At 51.3% G+C, this 25988-nt stretch overlaps 2 long non-coding RNA genes across 2 annotated transcripts in view; one reads left to right on the top strand and one right to left on the bottom strand.

The window, feature by feature from the left end:
- LOC309647037 overlaps positions 1 to 25988 on the bottom strand; it is a 218778-nt gene that overhangs the window by 23499 nt on the left and 169291 nt on the right. The window lies entirely within an intron of this gene.
- LOC309647038 lies at positions 16271 to 24638 on the top strand. The gene is made up of 2 exons (XR_014255746.1): positions 16271 to 18601; positions 23296 to 24638. It is a non-coding gene; the product is annotated as an uncharacterized lncRNA (long non-coding RNA).

The raw sequence follows: 25988 nt of genomic DNA, 5'->3' as shown, positions 1-25988 counted from the left end.
TGGAAATGATACAACTGAAAAGCAGAATAATAGAAATGAAAATTAGCTTGATGGGCTCAATAGTAAAGCAGGGATAAAGAGGATTGAATCAGTGAACTTTAGGACAGAACAATAGAATTCACCCAAAATGAACAATAGAGAAAAAACAGATTTAAAAACAAAAAATGAACAGAGACTCAAGGTCCTGTGAGACAAAAGACCCAGCATTCGTATCATCAAAGTCCCAACAGGAAAAAAGATGGGGCGGGTGGGAGGTGGCTGAAAGAATATTTAAAGAAATAATAACTGAAAACTTCACAAATCTGTCAAAGAACACACGCCTACAGATCCAAAAAGCTGAACAAACCTCAAATCATATTTTTAAAGGGCAAAAGAAAAGAATTGTCAGCCATTAATTCTGTACCCAGCAAAATTTTCCTTCAGAAATGGAAGAGAAATAAAAACAAATATAGGAAAATTAAATAATTTGTCATTAACAGGCTTACCGTTAAAAACTGGCTAATGAAGGTACTTCACACAGATAAATTACAGAAGAAAGAAGAAGAAAGAATCAGGAAGGAAGAAGGAGCAACAAAAAGAGTAGAAATGGGTACATACAACAGATTATCCTTTTCCTAATGAGTTTTATAAATTATGTTTGATAAGAAAACAGAAATCATAACACGTTCTGAGTCATAAGAAAACAATATTTAAAAGCAAGGAAGGAAAAAGGGACTAAATGGAAGTGATGTTTCCACTATTGAAAATGGTAAAATATTGATACCAGTCAACTGCTATAAGTCACATATGTGTATTTAAATACCCAGAACAACCACTACAAAAACTATACACAGAGGCACAGTAAAATAATAAAGATAAATCAAGTTTGGATCCTACAATAGTGTCAGTGTACCAGGAAAGAAAAGGAAGAAAGAAACAGAGGATCAAGAGCTGGAGAAAACAAATAATAAAATGGTCCTTTTAAGCACTTACATACCAATAACCACCTTAAATGTAAATTGTCCAAATACACTAATCAAAAGATATAGATTAGCAGGCTGGAAAAATAAACATGCTACAACTGTACGCTGCTTAACAAAAAACTTCTCTTATTTAATGACACAGGCAGGTTGAAAGCAAAATTATGGAAATAGACATATAAACATTTTTTTTAAAAAAAGCAGTAGTAGCTCTATTAATATCTGATAACGTACACTTCAGCGCAAATAAAGTTACTAGAGACAAAGACACTATATATTGATAAGAAGATCAATCTACCAGGAAAAATAATACTAATTACATTTGCAGCAAACAACAGAGCCTCAAAATATATGAAACAACAATTGATAGAACTGAAGGGGGAAATACACTAATCCAGAGACACGGTTGACAGTTTCAGCAGATGGTAGTAACACTGGGCAGAAATTCTGAAAGAATATACAGGATCTGATCAATAAAGTCTACCACGATCTAACTGACTTCTATAGAACAAACTACATAACAACAGTAGAATACAAATTTTTATATGTACGTGGAACATTCACCAAGATAATCCATATGTTGGGCAAAAAAACAAAAAATCAACTTTAGAAGAACTAAAATCATACAGAGTCTATTCTTTCACCCCAATAGAAACAAACTAGAAATCAATAACAAAAAGACAACAGGAAAATCTCAAAAAAAACTTCTAAATAATCCATGGGTCAAAACAAGTCTTAAAGGAAATTATTTTTAAAAACATAGAACAGAATGAAAACAAAAACACAATATTTCAAAATACTAGGATGCAGTTAAAGCAGTGATGAGAGAGAAATATATAGCACTAAATACTTACATTAGAAACCAGAAAATGCCTATGTTTCTACCTCAAGAATCTTGGGAAAGAGAAGAAAGGAAGAAAGGAAGAAAAGGAAGAAAGAAAGAAAGAAAGAAAGAAAGAAAGAAAGAAAGAAAGAAAGAAAGAAAGAAAGAAAGAAAGGAAGAAAGGAAGAAAGGAAGGAAGGAAGGAAGGAAGGAAGGAAGGAAGGAAGGAAGGAAGGAAGGAAGGAAGAAAGAAAAGAAAAGAAGGAAGGAAAGAAAGAAAGAAAGAAGGAAAGAAGGAAAGAAAGGAAGGAAGGAAGAAAAGAGAGAGGGAGGGAGGGAGGGAGGAAGGAAGGAAGGAAGGAAGGAAGAAAGAAGAGGAAGGAAATAATTAATATAAAAACAGAAATCAATGAAATTGAAAATAGGAAAACAGAGAAAATCAATGAAACAAAAAGTTAGTTTGATGAAAAAAACTAATAAAACTGACAAACCTATAGCAAGACTGACAAAAATAGAGTGAAGACACAAATCACAAACGGGATATTAATACAGATCCTGTGGTCATTTAAAAGATAATAAGGGAATACTGTTAAACAAATTTATACAAATAAATTCTATGAATAAGAAGAAATAGACCTTGAAAACTATAAACCACTGAAAGTCATCCAAGACAAAATAGGCAATCTGAATAATCTTATAACCATTAAAGACTGGATTCACAATTAAAAAGCTGCACCCGACACACACAAAAAAAGCAATCTCCCACACAAATGGTTTCACTAGGAAGAAGAATTCTACCAGACACTTAAAGAAAAATTAAAACTAATCCTACACAATCTCTTCCAGACAATGAAAAAGGAAGAAACACTTCCCAACTCATTTTCTGATACCAGTATTATCCTGAAACCAAAACTAGACAAAGACAGTGAAAATAAAATAAGACTATAGATCAGTATATCTAACGAACTTAGACACAAAAAAATCCTCACTGAAATATCAGCAAATTAAATCCAATAATGTATAGAAAGAATGATACAAAGTGACCAAGTAGGATCACTCCAAGTATGCAAGGCTAGTCAGTATTTGAAAATCAATCACTATATTCTACCATATCAACAAGCAAAAGAAAAACAATCGTATTACTTGATGCAAAGAAAGCATCTGATAAAACATTACACTCATTTATGATAAAAATAGAGGGAAATTAGAAATAGAGGGAAATTATCTCAACATGATAAAGAGCATCTAGCATCTACAGCTAACCTCATTCTTAATGATGAAAGAATGAATGTTTTCCCACTAAAATCAGGACTAAGGCAAGGCTCTACCACTGGTATTCAGCATAGCACTGGAAGTTCTGCCACTGCAATAGCAAGGAAAATAAAAGAAGGAAGAGTTAAACTGTATTTGTAGATGACATGACTGTCTATTGTAGAAATCCAAAAGAATCTACAAAAAAATTCCTAGAAGTAAAAAGTAAGTTCAGCAAGGTCACAGGATACAAGATCAGCCCACAAAAAGCAATCACATTTCTACTACATAGTAACAATGAACATTAATTAACTAAATTTAAAACATATTACCATTTGTAATCACTGCAAAGAAAATGCAATACTTAGATATATACTTAACAAAACATGTACAGAAAGGGTATGCTAAAAATTAAAAATGCTAATGAAAGCAATAAAATAAGACATAAATAAATGGAGAGACATACCATGTTCATGGATTGGAAAATTCAACGTAGTAAAGATGTCAAGTCCCCAAATGAGTCCATAGGTTTAATGCAATTCCTATCCAAACCTAGCAAGACTTTTTGTAGCTAGACAACCTTATTCTAAAATTGTTATAGAAAGGCACAGGCAAAGGTAAAATAATCTTAAAAAAGAAGAATAAGAAGGGAGGAAGCACTTTATCTGACATCAAGTCTTATAACACAGCTACAGAAATCACAGTGTGGTATTGGCAGAGGGAAAGACACAAGGATCAATGGAACAGACGAGAGAGCACAGAAATAGAGCCAGATAAATATTCTCAGCTGAGTTTTGACAAAGGTGCAAAAGTAATTCAATGAAGGAAAGCTGGCCTTCTCAAGAAGTGGTACTGATGAAACTGGACAGGAGGGGAGGGGACTCTTATACAGAAGTTAATTCAAACTCGATCATAGACTTAAGTGTAAAAGGCACAACTATAAAACTTTTATAAAAAGACATAGGAGAAAATCTTCAGGATCTAAGGTTAGGCAACGAGTTCTTAGACTTGACACCAAAAGCACAGCCATAAAAGGAAGATTTGGTACACTGGACCTCATCAAAATTAAAAATTTTTGCTCTGTGAAAGTCCATGTGAAGAGGATGGAAAGCTGAGCTACAGACGGGGATGAGGCATTGGCAAATACGGTATGTGACAAAGGACCAGTATCTAGAATATGGAAAGAATTTTCAAAACCTAACAGTAAAAAATAACAATGCAATTAGAAAATGAGCACAAAGCATAGAGACATTTCACTGAAGAGCATATACACATGGCAAACAAGCACATGAAAAGATAGTCAACATCACTAACCATTAGGGAAATGAACATTTAAACCACAATGAGGTCACACACACTTATCAGAACGCTAAAATGTTGGCCAGGATGTGGAAAAACTCAGTCATTCATACATTGCTGGCAGGAATGTAAAATGGTGCCGCAAGTCTTGAGAACAATTTGGCAGTTTCTTATGAAATTAAGCATTGAACTACCATACACGTCATCAATGGTCCTTTTGGACATTTTTACCAGAGAAATGAAAACTTATGTTCACACAAAAACCTGTTCAGAAATAGTATACTAGTTTTATTTGTAATAGCCCAAAACTGGAATCAGCCCAGATGTCCTTCAGCAGGTGAATGGATAAAAAACTGCAAAACAGTCATACCATGGAATATTCTTCAGCAATAAAAAGGAACAAACTATTGGTACATGTAACAACTTGGATGAATCTCCAAGGAATTACACTGAGTGAGAAAAGCAATCCCCAAAAGATCCTACATACGGCAGAATTTTAGAAATAGAGAACAGATCAGTGGTTGCCAAAGATTGGGACGGGAGGAGGGGGAGGGCAGGGAGAGAGGGAGGGGGCCCTGTGTTGATGGAACTGTTTTAGCATCCAGACTGCAGCAGTGTCCACAGGACCCACACACGGGATAAAACTACGTGTAGCACAAATAAACACACGCTGAGTGCAAGTCACAGGAGTGCAGTAAGTGAGTTGTGTCGATATCAATGTCCGAGCTGAGTATCCTTCTGTAATTTTGCAAAATGTTACCGTTGGGGGAAACTGGGTAAAGACTGCATGGACTCCCTCATCTTCGCGTGAGTCTACAACCATCTTAATAAAAACTTCAATTAAAGAAAAAAGCTGTGGCCATGAGAGTGTCCGTGCTGAGCGTTTGGCCTCGACGGGCACACACACACACGGGCGCCGCACACACAGGTCACTGCTGGCCCGTGGGCACAGCAGGAGGGTGTGCCAAGCGTGATCAGGCAGCTGCACGGGCTCGGTGAGGACCTCCAGCCCAACACAGGCAAGGTTGTGCTTACAGTGAACTGGTCCCGACTCTAAGAATCAGGATGTACGGTCTGACGATGGGTTCGATGATGGAACAAACTGTTTGAAATCAAGGAGTTCCTAGAAAATGTAAGATGGGTGTTTGGAATGGATTTTGAAGAAATCTCTTCAAGGACAAGAGGTCAAAACGTCTTCTCAAGTCCCATGTCTGTAATAGTCAGGAAGTAAAAAGACAGAAACACAGAATAGAATTGCAGGATAAAAGTCTCCCTGCAAGCCTTTGTGTGGTAACCCTGGTTAACAGGCACTGATATAGGCCCTCACATGCATTACCTAGTTTAACGTCTACTGGCCTGGAGAAGCAGATTTTGTTATCCCACATCAGAGATGAGCAAACTGGGGCTGGAGTAGGTAAGTAACCGAGGGGCCATGCTGGTCCCTTCTCATTTGAACCTGCTGCCTGTCCCGTGGTACTTGTGTAAAACTCCAACGGTGTGAAAAGGGAGAAGCAATTGTTTTATACTGAGAGGTCCCGCACTGCCGGCCAGACCTCTTCAACCCAGGACACCCCCGTGATCGCAGGAAGTCACCGGAGATTCCTACCCTCAGCATTTCAACATATAAAGAGAGCACAGGGGTGGGGCAAACCCTACATTTGCCTTTGGAGGCTCTAAACGAACCTCGTTTTCACTCTGGGTTTTGGCCCCTTCTCCTTACCAAACCACCAGGCAGAGAGCCGCTAACAGCCAACTTGCCAAATTGGACCTCGGTTCTCTCCACGAGTCTTGGCCCAGTTTCTGGCAACTTCATCAAGATACAGTCTGTGGGAGGAAAAGGAGTGCCCTGGTAGCCTATTCAAAGCACAGTGATGCACTGGAGGCTCCTTCAACATTCCAGTGCCCTGACGTCCAGCCATCTGGGCCCGATGACCTCAAACATTTAGACAAACCTCCCCACGAAGCTGCTCTGAGGAATCCTACCCGGACAGCCCCCAGCCTCGCCCAGCCTGCTCGCACCCCACCGCCAACTCTGCCCTCAGACATGCCAGCGGGCCCCTCCTCGGTTCCACCGAAAGACTTTTGCAAAACGAGTCCCTGCTTCAGGGCCAGGATGGAGATCTTCATATGCTGCAGCTGAAATGGTTCGGGACTGAGGTGGAAACCGGCTACATTTCATTTTAATTGCTGGTGATGACAACACAAGCTGTGCCATCATTTTCTATTTTCCCTCTTTACCATCTTTTCAAAATGACTTTGTCATGGTTCATAGTTGGCTGATTTCTAGTTAATGAACGTTCAGAACCCCAAATCCTTTAAGACTTCATCCTCTGCCAGAGAAGGAGAGAAGGAACCAAAAGCTCTGGGAGAAGATGAGGACCCCAGCCAGACACCCTGGCGCAGACAACAGCGTAAGGCGAGCAGTTCCCTCCTGGAGAAACCGGGAGAGGAAGCACATGCGTCCCGCTGTGCAGCGTCGGAAACCTGTCCTTTCAGCCCCAAGCCCTGAGCCTTTCTGGGAACCCAGGAAGGAAATGCATTCTTGGCCGGCGCTCAGCGGCAGAAAGCAACGCCGTTCTCTCAGAAACGGGGCAGGGGGCTTCCGTCTGGGAAAATCGGCGTCTTAACGCGCTTTCAGAGCAGTGCGGGCCGGCGGGCTCCCGGGGCCGCGGGCGGGGCTGGGGAGGCGGTCGGAACGTTCTCCCCGCTGCACAGAGACTCACACATGCCTTCGGCACCATTAACAGAAACAGCATCTTGTTTCCAATTTGGCTGTAGATAATGAAATTAGCCCCAAATCACCATAAAGTGGAACAAGTAGGCACACAAGCGGGAGGTGGGTCTGGAGGCGCTGGCCCTCCCCCCTGCAGACCAGTCTCGGCTCTGGCTCTGAGCTGTTTAAATTCAAAGCAACACTTCTGTTTTTCCAAGTCTCCGTTTTGACCCCAAGCAGATAAAGAGCGCTGCATGACACATTCAGCAGAGTTGCTGTGTTCTTGCTCTGTTTACATCAGGAAATCCAGCGGGTGGGGACTGGCTGGGCGCCGGCCCGGGCGCGGGCCTGACTTCATCCAGATGTGCGGCGGCTCCAGAGTGGCTGCCGCGCGCAGTAAACGGGCACCGAGGCGGCCCCGCGGGCGCACGGAGGCGGTGCGCGGAGGAGGGACCGCGGGCGCGCGGGGAGGGGGAGCGCGGAGGGGGGCGCAGAGCAGGGACGGCGGGCGCGCAGCTCGGGCGACCCCGGGAGTGGGCCCCGTGCCGTGTGCATTTCCTTGTAAATGTGCTACACTTTAAAGAAGAGGGAGAGCAGTATATCACTGGGAATGTTGGCTGTCTATTGGTCCCTGTGGATATTGCTGGGTTAGTACGACTTGTAACCAGAGCAAGAGAAACATAAAAAAAAGCCGGGAAACACTGCCAATTAGTCATTACAGGGAGATTGTAAAAACAAGGGAAAGAGAAAGAGGGGGAGCCGAAGGAAGAAGAGAATAAAATGCCCCGGGAAAAAAATTAAAGAGACTAGATGTGCTGTGTGGTGTTCCTGGAATACCGTGGACGGGAGCAGGTCGCCCGCTCACCAGGGGGACCTGCGCCCCAGCAGATTCCCGGCGCGGCCCCGGAGGGACCCTGCAGCCAGGCCCCAGACTGCACCCCTCTGCCGTGCCTGCGGGACCTGAGCTGGGCCAGTGGGCAGGCAGTGTGTTTTGGAGCGGGACCCAGTTGTGTGGAATCCAAGTTAGACATTTATTTCTGATCGCCGGCCGCCTACACAGTCCTCGCTGCCGAGTTATAATAAAAAGAAGACAGGATCCAGTTTCTTTTTCGCACAAGTCCCTACCAGCCACCAGCTTCAAGCAGACTGTGGCCATGCTTGGTGAAAACGGTTTTTAAACTTGATGGTAGTTCTGATCAAAATCTCTTTTTTCCCCTGCTTTTTGCCAGATTCACGACTCCAAGAACTTGTAACATCACAAGCTGAGAGGGGTCTGGGTGAACCTCCCAGGCCTCCTTCAGTAATTTTCTTGTCCCTGCTCCAGACTTAACCCAATGGTGAGGGGTTAGGGCGGCCCCAGTGGTAAGGCCGCAGCAAAAGCCCAGGGTGGACGGCGCTTCTTCCAGGGAAAAGCCTCCATGAAGTGGGCCAGGGAGGAGGGGTGCTGGAGAGGAAGCTGGGCCCCCTTCCCGGGGACTGGGGGCACATGTTGCCGGCCAGAGAGGAACTGCTTATCTCAGCAGCAGAGAGCCGGCGCCCCGCCAGCCCTGCCGCCCACGAGTGTTGAGTCCCACCTCCTCTGAGTCATGAGGACGGCCACATGGGCCTCAGATCCAGTCCCTGGCAAGGGTGCAACTTTGCTAATCAGCTGGGGTCCTTCTTGGTGTCTGGCCACAAGTCAGCAGATGCATAGCTCAGCTTTACCAGCACAAAATGTCTTGCATAAGATCTGCTTCAAAAACAATTATATGAGCAAATTATCTTGGCTTGTAGCAGCAGATTTTTAAAATCTGGTAGCAAGATCTCAAAAAAATGATTAAACACAAACACTATTTTAAAATAACATTAAACCAGACAAGAGATGAAGAATTCTCATAGAATCACCAAGAACATGCCCTACCCCTCAGCTCAAAACATCCCCCATGCGTGCGTCCGGGGCACCCCGAGATTACCCCGGAAGTTAAAGAAAGGAACTTGCTTCTACCTGTGCCTTCTTCTGAGATAGAAACTAAAAGAGTAAAAACTCTTTAGGCAGCAGGACTTTCCCTTCCTAACACAGAGCTTTGACATCCATTGGTGGAAAGGTTACCAGAGAGCCTCATGGGAGAATCCCGTGAGCTGGTCCCTGTCTGCCCTGCCTGCTCGGCTGGCTTCGCCCACAGCTCGGGGTTCCCAGGGGATGATTGTGTCTCCTCCAAAGTCAGGACTCGAACATAACACCGCACTTTGGCTGGCAAGCCTGTGCCGCCTCCTATTATGTCTCTGTGTGTGGAGCTGGCCATCACCCCACCTCCGTCTCTGCCCGACACCACTTCCTGCGGGCCCAACCCTTCCTTTAAAGGTTCTCGCTCCCCTCCTGCCTGATGGTGGCCGGACCCTGAGGCTAAGATCTTGGTCTCTGCCCCCCTCACACTGTCCTCTTCCACAATTATCTTGTGTAACCGCTCACACTGAAGACTTTAAACTTAAAGCTGTGATCTTGACATTTCCTGGGGCCCCAGGTGCTTTATTCCAGGTGCAAAGAGACATCGTTGCAAATGCAGGACCTTGACAAGCAAATGCATTCTCTTCCTTCCCAAACTCAGCTCACTCAGCCCACCGGACGCTCCAGTGGCTACTGACACTACTCTCTCCAGGACACAGACCCGAGGCTCAGAGCCGGTTAACTCCCTCCTCTTCTCAGGGGTCTGCTCTGATTTCCATCACAGACCTCTGGGCGGCAGCCCTGCCCACGGTTGAGACACGTGGGGCCACTGCAGCCTCAGCACCACGGCCTGTCCATCACAGCCTCACCTGCAGCCAGATCCCCGCTCCAGGGGGAACTCTGTGACCCGGGGGGGGTTCTGTGCCCTGGGTAGGAGGACTCTGTGCCCTCGGGGGGGAGGGACTCTGTGTCCTGGGGGGACTGCATCCTGGGGGGCACTTTGTTTTGGGGTGGACTCTGTGCCCTGGGGGGGGACTCTGTGTCCTGGGGGGACTCTGTGCCAGGGGGGGACTGTATCCTGGGGGGGCACTTTGTTTTGGGGGGGACTCTGTGTCCTGGGGGGCAGCCTCTCTGAGATCTCGCCCTGGACACTGGTCCGTCTATGAATCCTGACTCCTAGATAGAGGCTTAAACTTCTCCCTGTTCTCAGTAGGTAAATTCTAGGCAAACCTTAAAATCAAAGCAAGTCTATCACCCTCCCCAGGGACCCATGGCCTCCCCAGGGACCCCCCCCACTGGCCTCCCCAGGGACCCCCCGGCCTCCCCAGGGACCCCCGGCCCACGCCCACTTGTTGGTAGCAGCTGGTCTCCCCTCACCTTCCCTCCCAGGACTCCAGCCCCGTTGAGCTGCTGTGACTCTCGACATCTCAGGGCACTTCAGACTCAAGAGCTTGCCCTCAGAATCTCTCCATCCTTTTGTCTCCCCACTATTTTTGGTCTCTTCTCAGCCAAATGAAACACCTGGGCGCCCCTGCAGCTTCTTCTCCATCCTCCAGTCGGACGTCCCCTCAGCCCGGTCCCACCTCCTCTGCCTCTGGGGTCACCAGGCCAGGGCCGCACTGGCAAGTATACGTCCCCAGGCCGGTCACCCTGACACCGTGACCAGGGTGCCCCTCCGAATGCCCCACCCGCCCCACTCCTGGGGCCGGGCTCCTGTCCTCCCGCTGGCCGGGGGCTGCCAGCTGAGGGTCATCTGCCCCCCGCCTCCCCGGGCCCCTGCCACCCCTTGCTGCTCTCCTAATGGGCCCAGCCCTGCGAACAGCCCTCGTGGACGCTGCTCGGCCTCCCAGGGGGAGAGGGCTTTCTGCCTGGAAAACGGACAGACGGCTGGTTACCAGAGCCCTGAATCATGGAGCTGTGTGTCCCTGGGGCCTGTGACAGCTCCTGGCCCAGCGGGCGGCCGACACGGGCGTCGGAGGTGTGAGTGAGCAAGTGAGTGGACACACAGCTTGAGGCGCGAGTCTTCGTGTAACTTTCCTAAGGTTGTACGGTGTTCAGCCTCCCACGGAGTATGTGGTGTGCACCTTGCAGGGCAGGAGCCCAATAGCTGTCTGTTAAGTAAAGCTGAGTTCTCGTCTTTCCTGCGGGAAGAAGCAGAAAACGGGAGCCGGGGAGAAAGAGGAGGAGGGGGAAGCTGTGCTCCGATTGGACCACGGCGCCGTCATCCATCGTGCTGCTTTGTGTTTGGAAGCCCCCCCACCCCATCTCTGCTGTGCCCGGGTTGCTCGGGTTCATCATAACACGCCTCTTCACACGGAGACTCTGGCGAGAGCGGTCAGGACACTCTCGCACGGGAGGGACTCATCCTCGCTTCTTTCTTCATTCTTTTCTCAACAGGTTTTCACCAGCATGTCATCGAGTCCGTCATCAGTCCGAGAGCCGAACGTGCAGGCAGATCCCAAGAAGTCCTGTCTGCAGGAGAAGGTCGGGTTCTGAAACGTGACAGCGGGAGGACAAGCCATTTAGCGCAGACAGTCAGCACCGGAGCGGGAGCACAGGGGCGCCATCCACCACCCCGCCAAGCAGGGGGCCAGCTGGCCGGGGGCTCCGGGCAGGGAGGCCCACGCGGGGAGCGCGAGTGCAGCTGGGCCTCCCGGGAACTCAGCTCACCGGCGTCCACCCTGAGACACACGTGAAGTGGGTCTGACCCTTAAGCCACTTCTCTGCTGGTGTTTTAATGGGATCGTGAGATCCCACCCCGCGTGTCTGGTGGTTGAGCTCACACACCCACACGTTGGTGTTCTTCGGGAATCACACCAGGGGGAGGCGGGCTCTGGTTTTCTCTGGCCGTAAAATACTCTGCGCTGGAAATCAGATGTGACCGCGGTCCCGAGGCAGGCCCGAGAGGGGGTGGTGCTGTCCACAGAGCGCAGCGTGGACGCCAGGCTAGCCGTGAACTCGGGGGTGCGGGGCGCACGCCCTCCCGTCCTCGGGGTTCGAAGTCCCCTTCCTGTAGCAAAATGGCCTGAGGCCCAGAGTGCCCCCACCCCAGCCCTAAACCGGCCTCAAGCACATCCTTCCTTTAGCTGCCTAAATGAAGCATGCTGACGCTGGGCCCCTGAAGTACAGCCCCGTCCACGGCGACGAGACAAGGCCGGCAGTCTGCTGAGGGGCCAGGGGACGTCAGTGCCGGGGCCGGGGGTGGGGGGCCTGCAGGCTGAGAAAGACTTTAAAACCGTAAGCGATGAGCCACGTCCCTGAGCTGCTGCTCTACCAGCTGCCCCCATCGCCCCCCGCCCGCCCCAGACGACGTAGGTGTCTCTACACCTGGAAGGACACATTCCCTTTTCAGTGTGCAAATAAATTGTTGCTATCAGTGTGAGTAGTCACCAAGGGCTGCCTTGGGCTGCAGGGCCGTCAAATGGAGAAGAACCCGTCCAGGGAAGTGAGGCTCTAAGTGCAGCCCGGAGCCCTGCCCAAGAGCAAAGCCAAGAAGCTGGGGAGGGGCCTCCTGCAGCCAGGGGCACATCTGGCAGAAAGCAGCCTCTCCAGCCCTTTGCTTTCAGTCCGCGTGACATCACAATCTATGAATTCGCTGTCATTGGATGTGAGTGAACTTGTAGATTCAAAACAAAACCCATTTGAAATGAGCTCCACAAAGCAGCTGTGTCTCCCAGCGAGTTACGTGTGGTTCCCAAGGGCACTTTTCTGTTCTGGATCCCAGAGGGCACGGGAAGGCCCGCCTGGAACCAACACAACCAGGTCCAAACCATGCACACACGTGTACACACACACACAGACACACACACACTGAGAGAGACACACAGACACACAGAGAAACACAGACACACACGGACACAGACACACACACACGGACACAGACACGCACACACAGACACACACACACACACAGACCTACACACAAGGACACACATACACACACACACACACACACACACACACACACACACACTGAGAGAGACACACAGACACACAGAGAAACACAGACACACACGGACACAGACACACACACATATCGACACAGACACAGGGACACACATACACACACATGGACACATACACACATGGACACACATACCAGAGGCCTGGCGCTGGCACAGGGACCCTGGGCGGCGCTTTGGCTCTGGGGGGCCCGCCCTCCTCCTCTTCCCACCTTGTGCCTGTTCCTCGTCCTGTGTGCCCGGGAGCCGGGGAGGGAGGTGGGCCCAGCCCTGCAGACACGCCCCAGGCTGCAGGGAAGCCACACCAGGGCGCTGGTGGGACCGTGAGGGACCCGGCCTCCTCCACACCCGCCATCCTCCTCTTCTGCGAAGTTTCCTTCTAGGGAGGTGGTGGAGACACGGGTAAGGACTAGACGCGTTTACACACAGAAGTGAGAAGTGCATCCCACACGCCCGTGGACGCACAAGATCACTGCAAACCCACCACATTAGCCGTTTTCCAGACAACGTGAACAACCGTGCAGGCAACGCGGCGCCGTGGCTTCTGTTTGTGTTAAAATACACGCTGTACCCTCCCCACACCCGCACACCAGGCTGGGCCTCTGCCCCAATCTCCCTGGAAAGGCCAGGGACCCCAAACTCTGAACACAGGGCTCTCAGTCCTGGGTGACTTTGCGCCAGGAATCTTAGCAAAGTCTGGACACATTTTGTCCCCGCCAGGGCTGGGGGTACTGCCGGCACCCGGTGGGCGGAGGCCAGGGCGCTCCCAGCACAGGGCCGAGCCCCCCCTCGACCTTCCCCGACCTCATAGCTTCCAGGGAGAGACCGGCGTGGAGGCCACGACCTCGGGGCTGAGAAACCAGCTGCCGGGCCCGCTGACCCGGACGGGAGCCCCGTGCACCTCAAGGGGCGGGGCAGGGGCCCAGACCCTCCAGACACGAGCCCGAGGAACCGTGAACTCACCCTCAGAGTGAGTTAGTGCTTGGTGAGAGATATAGACATGTGATTTTAATAAACGTGTTTTATCTTGGTGAGTTTTATATGGGGTACAAAGGGAGCCATTTCCCCCTTTACCACGTCCATCTGTGTCTGCCTTTGACTCTGGCTCAGCTGCAAAGACTCCAGGACTGGGGTCGGAGTGAACGACAGCCCTGACACGGCGACCGCGGGCCCTGCTTGCGGCGTCAAGCTCCTCCTGCCAGGAGCCTGACACCGCGTTTGAGGCAAGGATGGGGGCCCAGCTGCCCAGTCTGTGATTCTGGCTGTCATTTCGCATCCTGAGCCCTCTCCTCTCCCGTGACCCGCCCAGGTTAACGGAGCACGTGCTGCATGCCCCAAACTCACCAGCCCCGCACCTGCCTGACGGCCTGTCGCAGGCCAGGGGACTGAAGGACAGCGCCACCCAGGGTGCAGGGGGCGGGACCTCAGCCAGGCCGGCGTCTCTCCTCCGTCAGCCCCGTGCCGGACGGGCTCCCTGGAAGAGGAGGTGAGGCCACGCTTGCTCCACGGTTAAATCAGGAAGGTTACATCTGGTTCCCTCTCTGTGAACCTGCTGAGCCGGCTGAGAGAGCAGCCAGATGGAGACGTGCCTCATGGGAGAAAAGAGGGCGTCCCTCTCGCGGTCCACCGTCGGGTCGGAGCTGCTCCCTGGACGCACCGTGAGGCCCGGGGTGGGGCGGACGAGAGGCCGGCAAAGCCCGTCCCTTCCCCCGAGGAGCCCGTCCCTCGCACGGAGGAGCCCGCCCCTCGGGCCGACGCGTCCTCGCCGGGATGCGCGACACCCGGGACGCCGTCTGAATGCTAGGCAGCCTAGGCTTTGCCATCTTCTGATGCAGAGCGCATTTATGTCCTTCTGAGGGGACAGCCCCGGGCCGCACCACGTTTAATTTGTGCCTTAAGCCTGTGTTTTGAGAATGAAGGATTCAAAGGGGCTCTGAGGGGCGGGCTCCAAATCCACTTCCCACCAAGTTGGCCTTGGAAGTGAGATGCGGGCCCCTCGGGGTTGTGGCCACAACTGCATCAAAGGGGAGGACGTGCTTTGCATCAAAATCCAGGAACAAACGTGAGTAACTGTCACACGGGCTGGTCCCGGGTCTCTCCGTCCAGCCCCTCGATTGACTGCAGCCACCCTGCGTCACAGTCAGACACTCGGCTTCCCTGGGTCACGAATGTGGAAACCAGGGCGGCGCGGTTAGAAGACACCCCAGAACGAACCTGTCTGCACCGGGTCAGAGCCGTCACCCGGCCCACGATGGCACGTGACCTACCTCGGCCGTCTCCTCCAATGTCACCTGCGTTTCCCACTTTGCTCTGTCACCAGAAATAAAGCAGAATCACGTACGTGTCTGATGCTCCCAACACCTTCTGATGACTCTCTTACGAGATCTGCAAGTGCGGTGTTAGGTAACACAGTAGAAGCGGACTCCAAAACACCCTCTTCTCCATGTAACCTTGCTCTTCGTGTTCTCACACAAAAGCACTTAAAAATAAGAGCAGCCATGTGCGCGCCAGACGCTCAGAGCCTTGTGACAAGATGAAAATGTGTGGGTCTCTTTTGGAAAGACAGCCATATTCCTAATGCAATCGTCTATAAGCAGGAAATAATCCACACGAGCTGTCTAAGGAACTTAGTGGAAGTGTAATATTAAAATATCAAAAAAGAAATATATTCCTGTGGGACTTTGAAGGCAGCACCACTTTTCCTCTTCAGGACAAAATGGAACAGCGGAGCAGCCCCTGGGGGAGGGGGAGGAAGCCAATCCTCACGTCCTGTCCAGCCGGGCTTCCCACCCAGGAGCCCAGGGCACAAGCTGAAGTCACCCCCCCACCCTGTGTGTTTTGGAGACCCCTCTTCCGACTTGCCCCCCATCTGGAGCAGACCCAACCCCTGCTTCAGCACGTTCCTGCCCCTGGAAGCCAGTCGCCCGCAGTCAAGCTTCACGTGCACAGAGCTTCTTCCTGAACTCCAGACACTGAGCGCTTTTCACTTCTAGATTCAGAGGCCTCTTCCGGGGGACTCTTGTTCCCGAACCTAGACACCTAGGTGATCGATGCCTTGCTGCACTTCACCTCTGTGTGTCTAGTGATCGTCAAAACCCACTTAAATTCAGCAAATATTTGTCGAGCTCCTACTTTGGACAGGGTACCTGTCTGAGCATTGAATACAACAGAAAATGCCTCTTACGCTGTGGGACAGAGCTCGCGCCCCAGTGGAGGTGGGGAGACAGTAAACATGCACGTAACAGATCGTACGGGGAGGAGAAGGGCCGTATGGGCACAAACAGGAGGATGTGACAGGTGAGGGGGCAGCGGCCCCCACCTGATCCTCTCCCGGGGCCGAGCAGGTGTGTCCTCGGGCCGTGCGATGGCATCTTCAACCTCGTCCTTAGTTGGAAAGAGCGTTGCTCAGCCCGTCTCTGGACAAACCGCACGTGACATTTAAAAGGGTCGCGCGCTTCCAGGGCGAGTCTGCACCAAAGACGACGCTACGAGGTGATGGGAACCCAGGGCTGTGGACCCAGAGCCCAGCCCCTCTGAGCATTTCCAGGCACCGAGAAGGAAGGCTGACAGGACCCTCCCCTCCCCTCCCCGATCGTGGGCCCTTCGGTTCCCGGGAGGGTCCCAACTCCACACTCAGCACTAACCGCACGGCCCCCAGACCACCATTTGCTGCCAGCCAAGCCCTCCCCCACCAGGACAGCCTCCACACGGGTCCCGAGGACCACGCCGGCCTTGCAGGGTTAGCAAGGAGGTCAGGGCCGGAAGGACCACCCGCGGGCCACGTCGGTCCTGCCCCCCCAGCCCTGCTGGTCTGTGGTCCCCCCTAGGCCGAGACCCTCGCCAAGCACCGGCAGACCCCACCCCGGCCGTGGGGAGGGTCCAGTGTTCACAGGACGCTTGTGCAAGCTGGGCTTTCCCACATCTCTTTCATGCCCGAGCGACCCCGTGGGGTCGGCACCGTCAGCCCCGTTTACAAAGGAGACCCAGACAGGCTGCTGCGGCAGAGACCAGATTGAAAGCGGCCAAAGTCCAAGCCCAAACTCTCCCCAGAATGCCGCATCATTTCCTGCCAGCCCCCGGTAGCCAGGGCCTCGCTCTGAGTTGGGGGATTGGGGCCAGTACCCACAGTGCTGGGGCACCCCGGCTTCCCCAGCAGGTCGCCTGTGGCACCCACCCGACCTGCCCACTGTCCAGCGCCTCTGCAGGACACCCACCCCCCCCTGCCCTCCGGTCCTGCAGGGGCCTCCCTGAGGCCGGGCTGGCGCTCTGCCCCGTCATCGCTAACCCCTCCTTCTGCGCTCGCAAGGGGACGGAGGCTGGGACGGAAGCAGGATGGGCCCAGCATCCCCGGGACATGAAGGGCACAGGGACGGCAGGGGCACCCGGCCTGGCCCCGTGAGCACGAGCCCCATGTGCCCTGTCCAGCTCATCCCCCACCGCCTCTGTGGCGTCAACCTCCCAGGGCCTCCCGTGACATGCTGCGGTCACCAGTGTCCGAGGACGGCCCCCGCACTGACGCCCCGGGCGTGGCGTTGTGGACGTTCACGCGTTCCTGCGAGCTGGCCTTCGTCCTCGGGCAGCCTGGGCCCGTGCAGGGCTACGTCACACGACCAAAATCAGCCTTCTTGCCACCAACACTTTCTGTCCACTGATCTCTATATTGTTTGGTAACAAAAACGCAGAAACCAAGAACTGAGAGGAAAATTCTAAAGGATCGTATTTATAGACAAAATTTCCTCTGCACAAGTCATCTGTGTGCTGGGGGATTGGCTCTCCCCTTGGGCTTGAAATATGTGAAATGAAACAGGAAATTCTAGTGGCAGAGCTCCCATTATGTGACTTCAGGAAAATTCTTTTGTTCTCTCTAACTCACAGCCCCATTTATCATAGGATCGTAGGAATGCGGTTTGCTACCTGCACTTCAGGAGGCTTGAGATGGTCAGCTGGAATGAGGTTGCATCGCATATAAAAACTTTTCGAAGATACAATATTGTTTTTTTTTTTCCTTTGGTTCAACATGGTACTTCTGAGCACTTTAAAATCGTGGTAAACAAGACAGCTCGGTGAATCACCGGGAGTGATGCCTTACTCGCCACCCTTCAGTAGAGAGAAGTCGTATTTTTTAAAGTGCAATAAAGGACGTGCTTGCTTACAACCAGCTCCACGGAGAATCCAATCCCTTCGTTGTAGACTGAGAACATATCTGTTGAATTTGAGGCCTAGAATTATATTAAAACATACTTCATTTTCAAGGACCACGAAATGAAAATATTGAATGTGGAAGAAATTGTTTCATGACCTGTGAGCAGAGGCTGGGCCCAGCGTGGCCTCGGCCATCCGACGGGGCCTCAGCCCGTAATTGGAGTTCCCCAGATTCCTCCGATCTCTGCAGAGAAGAGGACTGGTGTCTGGCCAAGATAAATACAGGACGAAGCAGGCTCAGCTCTCTCATTAACTGGGCTGTTTTCCTTCAATGGGTCTTGAGAACAGAGCTTTGCGCTAGAATTTCCTGTTTCGCTTTCCTTTCATCTGGGAGTCTCCTCGACCGTGTGTCTTCCATTTACATCGCGACGCTCCTCCTGTGAAGCCTGGGCTCTACACCCTCCCGAGGCCGAGGAGCTAGAGGGTGAGGGTTGTTCTCATTGGCGTGTAGTTGACGTACAGTGTTAGGTAAGTTACCGCTGTTCAAGACAGTGAGTCACAGCTTTTAAAGATTTTACTCCACGTACAGTTATTATAAAATACTGGCTGTATTCTCCATATTGTTGTGCAGTGTGTCCTTGGAGCTTGTTTATTTCGTACATAGTGTTTGCACCTCTTAACTTCCCTAGCCCCGTATTGCCCATCGCCACCTCCCTGTTGGGAGCCACTAGCTTATTCTCTAAGGAGAATAAATACCTGGGAGTCTGCTTCTGTTTTGTCACGTTCGCCAGTTTGCTGTGTGTTTTAGGTTCCACGTATACGTGAGATCACAGGGTGCTTGTCTTTCTGTCTGACTTACTTCTCTGAGCACGATGCCTGCCGGGTCCAGGTGGCCGCAGGAGCATGAATTATTTCTTCTCCCAGCAGACGACACAGCCCCTGCCCTCTGTCTTCTAGGAAACCCATCACGACACGTGCACATCGGGCAAAGATGGCTCTGAACCTTACATTCCCGGGGCAGGGGCAAGGCACATTTTAAGCTGTAGACAAAGTAAAACTTTTCCCTCGTGAATTGCCAAATTTTTTTTTTTTTAATTGGTTGGGTTGTTGAACAGGTGGGGAGGAGACGGAGGGGAACCTGCCGTCGCGTCCGTGTTCGTTTCCACCTCCTCCACTAGCAGACTCTCAGGCTTACTCGGCTGCTACCGCTTCTCCCCTCAACCACACTGAAAAGGTCCCATTGCCCTCTGGCCAAGGGGGCTTAAAATGTGTGCACCTGCGGACGATCCCGGGAAAAAAGCCAGTGAAAGAGGAGAAAGGGACCGACAACGATTTTCTCCTGGGAGAGAAGGACACCAGCCTTTTGCTTTTCTCCTTCCGGGAGCTCCTGCTTCTAGGTCCAGGTGATTAGGGCGGGTTTGTTTTCTCTCAGGCAGAGGGATCAGTGGAGCCTTTGAGCCACACGAATGACCACGTTCCACCAGATTCCTCGATGAGCCAGGGAACCCACCTGGTCCCCTGAAGCCAGGACGCCCCTGGGGACAGACGCCTGGAACCAGGTCCCTCTGAGCAGCCTCGGGGCCTCGTGAGCACTGCCCACCCCTCGTCTCCACCGCGAACTTCCCTCGTCTCTACTGCAGATCTAGCAGCTCCTGAAGACACACGTGGGGTGACAAAGTGAGGTCCCTGCTCACGTGCAGAGTCAGCACCCACTGCCAGCAAGGACCTCAGGGCTACCCCCAGGGGGGTGGTGCTTAACAGGGAGGCCCGCTTTGTTGTCTAGGAAATCGTGAGAGACCTAAGCGTCACCTTGTTTCTTAGTTACGTGATGGATACAGAGGGACGGTGGGAGCAGGAAGGATTCAGCTGTTCTGAATGTGGAAACTTTCTCCCTCCCTCCGCCTCTCCCTTCTTCCTTCCTTTCTCTTTCTCTCTCTTTCTTTCTTCCTTCCTTCCTTCTCTCTCTCTCTCTCTCTCTCAAAGATGCTTCCACATCTGCATGATACAAAGCAAAAGGACATGAGCTGAGTGACTCAGAGATTCTTCTGGTGAAGAGAACCAGAGTGAGTAACTCGACCCAGGAGGGCACCAGGGAACAGCTGCTTTGCTTTTCAAGTCATTCAAGACAGATAGGATAAAGTCTGTACATATTATGTGTAAACATTAAAAGAAAAAGATTGTGTATCTCCTTTCTGTAAAAAAAGAAGTCAGCAGATGTCCAGGCTGAAGGCCAGCAGGGGCTAAGGAAGCACGTGGGAGCAGAGCTTGTCTTTGCAGACGCAGCCTGGGTACCGTCCCCATGAAGGGGTCTGTGAAAGCCAAGGCCCCTCCCAGGCCCCTAAGCTCTCTGGTCGTGTCGTGCTGACTTGTTGTGTGTTTGCACACCAGCAGGTGCCTCAGACACAGGGGTGGTCAGAGGGCAGAGGCGGGGGTGAGGGACCGTCACGGGCTCGGAGAGACACAGGGAAGTCACGGTGACGAAACGTTCCTCATTGTTCATTCTGGGCATTGACTCTTACTTGTGCTTCCCTGAGATGTCTCCCTGCAGGAGACGGTTCAGGAACTTGGTCCCGAGTGTAGGGCCTAAACGAGGGAGTGTCCTGACCCCCTATGGTTTGCAGCTCCGTGTCCGTCATCTTTACTTTGTTCCCCAGAACACACCACTGGATCCACGTTCTGCGGCACTTTTTCTCCCTGAGAACCTCCCAGCCTCTGTGCCCCAGTTGACTCAGATCCTCACGGGCCGGGGGCAATGCGAGGGGATCGGGGGCCCCAAGACAGGGGCCAAAATGAGCTGCAATCCCGCCCAGCCCCACACCGCAGCCTGGACTCTGGCTGCTCCACAAGGCCTCGCGACAGGGCCTTTGTGGTCTGGGATCCACGTGTCCAAGAACCTGAGGGCTCAAGAAGCCCAAGGCTGCTCAGAGGGACAAGCTTTCCATCGAGACCACACAGGTGGCAGGAGAGAGAAGCTCCGCGTCGGGAGGGTCTCATGACACACGAGAAAGTATTTATCACGGCAAGTCAGCGGACCTGAAGTGATAGAACAATCTTCTCAAGTAAGTTATAGAATAAATATTCTAAAATTTTTAAAAATAGTTTTAAAATATCGAAGAAAGAATAGAATCCACAGAGAAATAACAAGGTACTTTAAAAGAGGACTAGGTAGATTTAAAAGAATAGAGCTCTTGGGGAAAAAAAAACCCAGTCATTAAAATGTAAACTTCGTGGTTAAACCACGTTAGAGGTAGGTGAAGAAAGAATTGGTGAGCTAGAACGCATGTCCGAGGACGTCACCAGGACCGAGAGACGGAAGGAGACGGTCGTGTAAAGCAGCGTCGTCAGCCCTGAGTGGGAGTCCAGACCCTGACGCACCCGGGAGGGTTTGCTTGTTGCGGACACAGTTCCCGATCTGCAGTCCTTACCCACAGAGTCCTCACTTGTTGGGGTCACAATGTGCCCAGCTGGAAATGCCCCCCAGCCTCCCTCAGCGAAGCGGTGACCTAGGGGCCAGCTCTGTCCCATGAGGCAGAAGCAGGACTGCCAGCCGAAGGTCCCAGGATGCTCCGCCCCGCTCCTCCCATGTGGCTGTGGACACAGCCGGAGCTGGCGTCTTCAAACACATGAAGGATGAAGCAGAAAGTGAAACGGGATGGGCCTGCCCTCCTCCAGACACTCCGTCACACGACAAAGAGTGACTGCCTCTCTTTCATTCGGGCTGCAGTCGGGTGCGTTTCATCTGATGCACCTGGATGCCATCTCTCCGCTGATAAAACGAGATCAGAGGAGGCTGGGGGGGAGGCACGGAGAGTGGAGGTAAGACGGTATTTTACAGAGAAGGTCCCCCAGAGCTTTCAACTCCAAAGGAAAACACTCAGGGGGAAGAATCTCACCACATCCACCCAGAAAGGTTAACAAGAAATCCACACTTCGCCACGTTCAGAAGACGAAGGAGAGGAAGAAACTGTCCAAAGTAGCCACAGAGGAGAGATGCTGCAATAGGAGTACATTCCTCAAAAGAAAGACACCAGAAGGGGACAGAGTCACATCTTCAAGGTGTTGTGAGAAAACGATTGGCCCGAATTCTATGCGTAGCTAAACTATTATTCACGAGTGAGAGCAAGATACAGGCTTTTTCAGATGAAGTCACAGGCCTTCGCTGAAATAACTGCCAAAGGACTTACATTAAAAAGATGGGAAATGAAGCCAGAAAAATGCAGGAAGCATCCCTGACCGAGACACTGAGAGACATGAGTAAATATAAATAACGGTTAACTCCAAATCATAGAGGAAAACCTGTGCGGAAACCCGACCACGCTGGCGGCCAAAGCAGCTGCCCTCTGCCGTGTTCTTTCCGGCTCATGCTGGACTCGGTCACTCTACACACAGACGCCCTGTCTGTCTCCAGTTATTATTCTAAGAAGCGGATCGCAAAGTCAAAATACCAACCGCAGGGGGTGTCAGGCCCTAACGGGGCTTTCTCCATGACTTCCGGGCTAGAAATCTTTGACAAGCAACATGATTTCAGTTTACAGATTCAGTCCAGGGAGAAATAATTGTAATTGACACCGTATAGAAGTTGGATCAAATATACGCCTGAAAAAATAAAACCTGTGGTACCCCTGACCTTCAGAGACCACCCGTCTTTGAACTGTTCCCCCTCCATCTTATGGAACTTCCCCACGTATACTCACCCAATTACATGAGAACAACTCAGAATCAGAGGCTTGCCCACCGAGCCCCTGGTCCTGGTGCCGAGCCCTGCTAGGCATCGTCTGCCGTGGCGTGGGATGGGATGGAGACTCGCTTTACTGCATTGTTAAAATAAATATAGTCATTTATCCAAAATCATATAATATTCAAAATCCCTACCTTGTTTCTCAAAAAGTATTCTTTTTCTCCCTCCCTCCCTCCCTTTTTCTCCCATTGCACATTGCATTTTAAAACACGGGGTCACCATCTCACTCTTTCACAGTTACTTTCCTTTGGTCTGACCATTTCCAAAAGTGACAGTAAGAGTCCTGCGGATTTTTCTGACACTTGTCAAATGCCGCCTCACCTAAAATCCAGGCCAACTCCAGCCACTCTGTGGGAGAGGTGATGTCATTGCCTTCCTAAATCCAGCCCCTAGTCCCCAGATTAGAGAGTTTGAATCCTTTGAAATATGCTGGGGCCTGACACACTGTTCTCAGGAGAAAAATCCTTCCTTTCCTCTCTTGCAGGCCCAGCCTGGAATGGAGCCCTGAGCCCCAGCGAGTTAACCCGTCCTGGTCACATTCCGTTCCCAGGCTGCGATGAGGTGGTCTGGGAAGCGTTCTGGCTGGGAGAGATCACATTGCTCAACCCAACCAAAGAGGAATGCGGTTTCCGGAAGGTTCCAGCAAGTACATGGGAATGGCACTCTGAAGGCCCGGGCTGGAGGCGTTTCCCTTGTGAGAAGCACTTCCAATCCCCCACGGAGCCCGGCTTGACAGCAGGCCTGCCGTTATCATCACAGAGGGAAGCAATCATTCACCCGCACGCTGCTGCAATTTGGGTGTTTATGTGCCCCGCCCACGCTGCAACCCTGAGGCCACGCAGTTTAAAACGGAGCCCCCCGGGAGAGAGGGGCCTCGGTCAAAGCCGCTCGGCGATTTCTGCCCAGCCTCTCTGAGGGTGAGGAATAGCGACTTTTTAAGTGATTTGAGACCCTTCTTAAAAGTTGGCCTCTTTCTCCCTATATGCAATATATAGCCTCAAACGTTTAACAAAATTTTCCCCTTTTGACCACAAGATAGAGTTCCAGACGTGGGCAAAGGACTCACGTAATAAGAGCTCATGGTTGGGGGGAACTTAATACAGTAATCGTGTGTTCAGGAAAATTTTCTGCAATTGCAGCTCATTTTTTTCCCTTGAGTGAATCTGCTTTATTTAGAACGGCCGAGGCTCCAGCAGCCCCGGGGCTCCCCTGCAGCCCGTGTGCCGGGGCTCCACGTGGACCCACTTCCCAGTGGTCATGGGTGGAACTCCCTACACACGGGTCCCGTGGTTCCCATGCAGGGACAAGATGATTTCTTTCTAATTGTGATCAAACACACATCACAGAAAACTTACAGTTTTTAAATGCACGGCTCAGGGGCACTAAGTACATTCATATTGGTGTGCAACCGTCACCAACCTCCATCCCCAGAGCTTCTCATCTTCCCAAACCGACCCTCTGTCCCCGGTAAACATGAGCTCCCCCTCCTCCTTCTCCAGACCCTGGCACCCATCATCTACTTTCTGTCTCTGTGAGTTTGTTTCTTCTAGATATTTCCTATACATGAAATTATAAAATATTTGTGTTTTGTACAAATATCGGCTTATTTCACCCAACAAAATGTCTTCGAGCTGCATCCATGCCATAGTATGTGTCAGGATTTCATTCCTTTTTATGGCTGAATAATAGTCCAGCAAGTGTATATACCACATTTGGTTTATTCATTCTGCAAACTTACTGGGAGTTTGATAGAGATTGCATTGTATACTTTGGGTAGAATTGACATATTTTATTCGACTTATTAACAATAAATTGTTACTTTAATAATGTTGTCTCCTAACCCATGAACACAGAATCTTTCCATTTATTTCTGACTTCTTTAATTTCCTCTGTACTGTTTCCACAGTGGCTGCACCACTGACATTCCCACCAGCAGCACCCAGGGTTCGCCTTTGCCCACATCCTCACCGGCACTTGCTAGCCCTCAACTCTGAGATAACAGCCATTCTGAGCCCCGTGTGCCCTCCTTCTTTGCCAATGTCTGTATTTTGGTTCCCTGAGAGCTGGGATCAAAGACCTACTAAAGGCCAAAGAAAGAAAAGAGACAAAGACTGTCCTATATAAGAAGCTAATCTCTAGGGAAAAGCCTGGGATATTTTTTTTTTAAAGGAAAGAGGCTTTGTTCTCTGGTTGAGAGGAATTACCATTACAGGTGAGGATTTCTTCATTTAATCGTGGACACCTCGTACGTATCTGGCACTGTTTAGAGACTGGGGATAGAGCAGTGAACAAAACAAGAATTCTACCTTCCTCGAGCGTAGAGTCTGTGGTCAGAACCAGGAAACGTACACAGCATGTCAGATGGTGACACCCGCTGTGAAAATAACGGAGCAAGAAGAGGAAGGAGGAGACCCCCAGAGGGCAGAGGCAAAGTCAGAGCCGGCCCAGGACAAGTGACCTCGTGGGGCACCTGGAGGGGGCAGTGGGGCTGGAGCCGGAGGCGCCTCGTGCGGCAGGACGGCAGCACGGCCGCCGCGGGTGACCCAGAGGGCTGGAGGCCCCGCGTGCCTGGGCGCCCGGCCACCTCGAGTGGGAAAACTTACATAGATCAGTGGGGAGTTCAGTTGGCGTCCCCCTCCCCCCGTTCACGTCCAGAAGCTCAGGGCACCCAGGCCCACGGATCCGACCTGTTCTGAGTGCCACTTGGGCTCCGCTGCACCGGGTGATGCACCCCCCTTGGCCCCAAGGTCCCAGGTCCAGTTTCTCCCGTACATGTAGGTTTCCCAGTTGAGGGGCTGCAGTCCCCTCTGCGAGATCCAGCCTTAGAGAGGAGCCATCGTGGGGACTTCAAGGATGCTGCGGTCCCCTCACAAGCCCACTTCTCACGTCGTGGGGAAAGCAGGTCTCTCAGGACAAATCCCCCCAACCCTCCAGCCCCCTGAGCCTCTGAGCCCCTTCCTCCTATTAAACCAGGGGGCCAGGCACTCCCATTCTCTCGTTGTCGGCCGGCTTCTGTCCCCAGATCAGCCAGCCAGGCACAGACCTCAGAGCCCCTGACTTCCCGGGCTGTGGATTCGGTGCAGGGTCTCTGCTCAGTGGCCGCATCAGGAAATTCAGCCTGACCCAGCTCTGCTCCCTGCAGCCTTGTCCCGAACCTCGTTATCCAGCTGTCCCAGT

The sequence above is a fragment of the Balaenoptera physalus genome (genome assembly GCF_965194825.1).
Source record: "Balaenoptera physalus genome assembly, chromosome: 17".
Taxonomy (NCBI): domain Eukaryota; kingdom Metazoa; phylum Chordata; class Mammalia; order Artiodactyla; family Balaenopteridae; genus Balaenoptera; species Balaenoptera physalus.
This window is presented reverse-complemented; position numbering and strand designations above follow the sequence as displayed.